The sequence below is a fragment of the Orbicella faveolata genome, unplaced genomic scaffold, assembly GCF_042242905.1.
Source record: "Orbicella faveolata isolate gen_17 unplaced genomic scaffold, um_ofav_v1 contig_34, whole genome shotgun sequence".
NCBI classification, from domain to species: domain Eukaryota; kingdom Metazoa; phylum Cnidaria; class Anthozoa; order Scleractinia; family Merulinidae; genus Orbicella; species Orbicella faveolata.
Genome location: NW_028301563.1, coordinates 7,098,614 through 7,104,371, shown reverse-complemented (window position 1 = coordinate 7,104,371; position 5,758 = coordinate 7,098,614). Strand labels below are relative to the sequence as shown.

Below are 5,758 nucleotides of genomic sequence, written 5' to 3'. Positions count from 1 at the left end.
TTTTCATGATACAGGATGTATCTCTAACTGAAAGCCAACCCAGTTTGTAACCTGTTACGTACATTGTGCAACTAACCAAGCAAGAGAATATGCTCAAGTTAATCACGTTCCTGGTGCCTAACATGTATTCTTTCTCGAGGCTTATACTACCCTCAAAGGACGAAATCAGCTGCAAAAGTTTACTAAGGCCCGCGTCAAACGCCGTACTTCATGCACATGAGCCGAACCTAATGACAGTTTGGGTTGACTCAAATAATTAAGAACGCCTGTTTGAGTCAAACGTCGAACTTAATTCAGATAATTAAGAACTGAGATCGAACTGAGATCCGAGGCTAATTCATGATACATTAATTTGAGGTTGAATCATATATTAACATGACTTAAATTTGATTGCCTTTGATTATGCGTTTGGTTCGACTCTTGTGAAAATCGACGTTTGACCCAAAGTCGGTCTTCAGGCGTTGTTCACGGCTGGAACGCCTCTGTCGCTCCAAATAAAGTCAGTCGAACTTAATTGGATCAAGCGCCGAACTTCGCATGAGCCTAATTGGTTGAATTGGGTTTGGCTCAAGTGAAGTACGGCGTTTGACCCGGGCCTAAATATACCTAGTTGTGTTGAACTGAGCACCTTTAACTGATCTCAATTTCATTAATGTCGCTTCATTTATTGCTCGCTAAGATCTTCTTAAAATAACGAAAGCTTCTAAAAAATACGTGGTCTATAAGGCGCCTTATTTCGAAACCAAGCACAGTGGCCCCACATTTGTTATGTACTTATCTTAATACAGGTTCTAAGTTTGAAGACCTCGGTAACAGCTCCACCGCCACACCCACCACACCTGAGTTCCCCCAAAAACAATGTTCCTCTTTCTTCAACTAAAGCCGAGACGACGATTACAAGAATACTTGCTTCCGTAAGTACAGTTTCTACAGTTGATAACAAGTCTGGAAAGCAAAAAGGTATCTCCGATTCAACCTTAAAACGTATAGAGGCAACAAGGGAGACTGCTTTAAGTGAAAAATCAACGACATATCGCATGTTGAAGCTATTTGATCCAAAATGTCAGTACAGAAAACCAACGCTCGTACCCTCTCGTGTTGTAGTTAATTGGAAGATGAGCTATTTATTCTGATCAAGTTCTAAGAATTTGTCGTGATGCTGTCTTATCGATTTATTTATTTCTACAGCTTCTCAGCGGTCCAGAATCCAAATTTCTTGAGTCTGATTGGCTAATGGCGCACGCTACAGCGGTCCGGATTTTCCAGCTTTGGCAACTTTTTAAGCCTTTTGTTGCACCGTAAAACAACGTAAAACGTAAACATTCAACACTGAACAGTATCGCTTTTTGTGCGCGAAATGTCAAATGCACCCGTAAGCCAGACTTGAACTGAACGGCTGTAATTGAAATTCAACTCAAAAGCTGCTTTCAAAGCAATACCCTAGACAAAAAAAAAAAGAAAGAAAGAAAGAAAGAAAAAAAAAAAAACGTTTTTTTGCCAGTCTTGGTCGGTTAGTACTGAAAAAACCTTGCCCTCGGTCTTGCGGCCTCAGGCCGTACTCAAGACCTCGGACACAGTCTTCCCCAATACAGACCTCCCGGCCGGCAATTATCACATATGTATTCAGCAGCACAGTCGATCAGATGCCTGGAAACTTCCTTAATTAAGAGTTGTAAGTGAACAAGGAAATTCCCATGTGCAACTGTTAAGATGTAGCTGATATAAAGATACATGGAGATTTCCATGTATGTTTAGTCGGCAAAAATATAATTTCAGGAGCGAAAACAGTGCGCGATATAGAGAAACATGGAACTTCCCATGTATTTTTAGTCCACAAAGATGTAAAGGACTTTTACATTTCGGCAGTGACTATAATGATGAATACATACATAGAATTTTCATGTATGTTTAGTCAGCAAAAATGTAAAATGCTTTCACTGTTTAGTAGTAGATAAAGTGACGTAGAGATACGTGGAAATTTCTATCTATGTTTACTCAGTACAAATGTAACGCCCCAACCATGTAAAGATACATGGAACGTTTCATTTATTACTTTATGAACCACAGGTAAATAGAGAACGAGAGAACGTTGCATAACTATTTTAAACCATTCCATAGAAAACACAGTGGCCAACATAAATAATGCGACATACTCGTGGCGCACGGTGTGAAGGCTGGCTGTAATTAAACCGTCAAATATAATACGGCTTTCTATTTCCTATATTCTGATTAGCTGTATTTCCTATGGCATGGTATAAATATCTATATACTTATGTGTCGTACACTTCTCGTTTACTTACCTCAGAGATCTCACTGTTTCGCCTACACCTGAATCGCTTCCACATCCAGAATGCCACTTTGAATTTGACAGAATTGACAGTAAGAATTGACAGTAAGAGAACAAGTCAAACTATACATAATGATATTTGTACAACTCGGGACGAGATTATGTCACTAAATTTTAACCGGATACCAGTCAATGATTTTAGCCTCGTAATTTTGTGAATTTCGCAGCAGGAGAAGTTGCTCGAAATTTTGTGAATACTGGAAAATTTCCCAAAATTTCAGTTTTGATTCAAACTGAGCAAATAACCGCTGAAAATGTGTATTATCGTCTACGTTATTTGATTAGTTACTTGTTGTTTTGTGAAAAAGGCGTTTTAATGTAATATATCAAACACGAAAGACAGTGTTTGACCACATTTCCAAACACCTAGAAGAGAGTTGAAAATACGACGCGCAGCGGAGTATTTTTTACGAACTTCGAGTTGTTTGGAGATGTGGTCAAACACTGTCTTTCGTGTTTGATATATCCGTTCTCAATCAAAACTAAAACTAAGGAGAAAACAGAGAATTAAAATTGTAGAAATCTATGCTACTTAAGATCAGACAAAAAAAAAAAAAAAAAAAAAAAAAAAAAGATCAGACATCCAAACACCGTCACGATTATGATTTCCTTTGTTTAAACTTGACGAATTATTAATGAGTTTGAGAAGTTCACAGGGGGTCTCAGCTGTGTGCGGAATCGGACGCATAAAACCTGGTCGGAGAGCTGCGAAACCAGTACGTCCAAAATATTAATCGGAGCGGGGTAAAATATACATTTTAATAACAGTTCACCAAGGGCTATCTTGTGAATTGTTTTTCAGATTTTTCGACTTTTCACTTGGTATATACACTCGCCTAAAGGCTTTTGTAAAACCGAAAAAATACAAGTGACTCGTAGGATACTCCACGGTATACCACTCGAAAGCGTTCCGTAACTAGTTTATATATTGTTATGGCGCTCAGCTTTGCATCTTTGCATTTTTCTTTCTTTTTTAGACGACTACACAACAAGTTTGGTGTAGCGACGTCATTTACCGGCGCTTACAAAGCAGATCAATGGTCATTGACGTTATCTTCTTTACAAGGTAGCGATCCTTAAGTTATTGCCGACCTGAAATGTCAAAGAATGGACAATTGACGACTAAAAAAATCGTACCTTGATTACATTGCGGTTCACCACAGAACAGCAACACCCACGACAACATTTCTTGGTTGTTGCCCTCAAGAAGAAGATTAGGGATAGATTTTAGGAAGTATTGCCTGACAGTAAGATGTATAATGGCATTATTTAACATGCATCATTTGACAAGATGACAAGTTCTCTGTATTTTGAATTAAAGGGTTTGAATTTACCAGCGCCATAGCGGAAACTGCGGAAAAAGATGAGAAGCTGGGAAATTAAAGCCTGAAAATAAAAAATCAGGCTTATACTGAATTCGGTTCCACGACCCGTGCGATACCTGTGCAGTGCTCTACCGACTGAGTTCAGTCTTCGCACCAACCTTTTCACACCTACACGTACTGGCTGTTGTATTTTCTGTCGATGTATCAGTAGCAATTTTTTCATTTCTTCAACTGATGCATATTGATGTACAATATTCGCGAATACTGATAAAACCCTTGCCAAACCACGATATAACAACCAGCCTGTCCAGACGGTCTACAGTTGTACTCCTGGGAACAGTTCCGCCTAGAGTACGAAGTACACGCACTGTCTGTGTACGAGGTCGTCAACCGACGTTCTCCATCCGCCGGTGACGCTACTGTTGATGTGGTCAGTGACGGCCAGTCAGGCCGACCTATTGTACTCGTGTTTGTTAGTTACGAACCTGTTAACTGTATTCTCAATTTACCAGCTGGTGTGACCCGGCATCAGTAAAATTATCCTGGTGAGTACAGATTAGCAAAAAAAAAAATGTGAGTAAGAAAATAATCTAACAGATTTCAGACTCACGAGCAGCTCGGAATCCCTTCTTCAAATAAGAGCAACGACGCTAAATTTTGTTTTATAATAACTTCCGAGTGATTAGCAATACAGAATATCAAGTTGCGTAGGTCAGTTATGTCGTAAAACTAGTTACCATGAGTTCTTTTACTCAGACCCAGTCACATTCATCAGATCTGACAGGTGATATTTGTTCACACGTGTTACGAAGAACCTGTCTATGAATCCAGAAGTAATTTTTAGTGAAAATATTTTGTAATTATCCAGGAAAACATCTGTCATATTGACGGATGCCAGATACTGCAAGAAGGTCCACACGACATACTGATGGACATCACGACGATATGCAGAGTTATAACGAGTGATTTTGTTCTCATCATTTTATACGTTATTTGTTCCGTATCGAGACGAATTGGATAATACGGGCAAATGTTAATAGAAGGGAAGGTATGGTTTGCGCCTTTTTTTTCCGGGGAAGCGATTTGCATGAGGTACCGTCAAATTATCATGCTTAGTCACGACATCGTGTTCTGGCTGCCTACCTTATGTAAATGGCTGTCCTGGAAAAAGGCCCGAATCATCCCTCACTTACTACTATTTGTTCATTATTAATTTATTTAGTAAACCTTTATCCGCCGTTCTTCGATACTAAAACCACAAAATTTTTCTCCAATCCTCCAAATGAGAAAATTTGTATTTGTAGGTTGCTCCTTATGCTAATCAAAGTTCCGTTAATGGAGACCAGAACCGCGTGAATATAGTCGAACACAATTGGCAGTGGGTTATGGGATACGGCAGTGATTTTGATGGAGAGACATAGTAACTTTTTGAAGTAAGTTTGATAAAGAGCAGACATGCAATCAACCATCCAAACTTAAAGTTTTCATGAGAGCGCCATATTATGCAGAGTAAAGTCCTACTCCGACCACTGACGGCGGCTGTTTCACGCTAGACCCGAGACTCCCAGCTCAAACAAGCTGGTAAACAGTCAACTGCTCCAATCAGTTCAGTACGATCTCTAGGCTTGTCATGAATTGTAAATCACTTATAAAAAGGGCAAATAATTTTTCCCCCGGACTCTGGGTAATATTGAATCCAATGGACGTCATTATCACTTCTTTTCTAAAACAAAACATATATGAGACTGCATACAATTACGCTCCTTTTCTTTTGTTTTTGTTTTTTTCTTATAGACAAGTGTACAACACGTTTGGTATAGTTACATCATTTACAGGTACTTACAGAGCAGATGAATGGTCCCTGGAGTTATCCTCTCCACAGAGTAGTCCTAATTGTTTGTCACAGGTTTGTGCGTCTTGCGAATTATACTGCAACAGTTCTGCGCAAAAGCACTGGAAGCGAAATTCTATCGAATTTTGTCGAACTTTCGGCGAAAGTTTGCCAAAATTTCGCTTAAATTTTCATTTGGCCAAACGAAAAGGCGCTGCTTAATGCGTCTTAAGTCTTAATAACCTCACAAAATCG

General features: G+C 39.2%; 1 pseudogene; it reads left to right on the top strand.

Moving 5' to 3' along the window:
• Nucleotides 1–3,384: 3,384 nt before the first annotated feature.
• LOC149104462 (uncharacterized) lies at nucleotides 3,385–5,758 on the top strand (annotated as a pseudogene).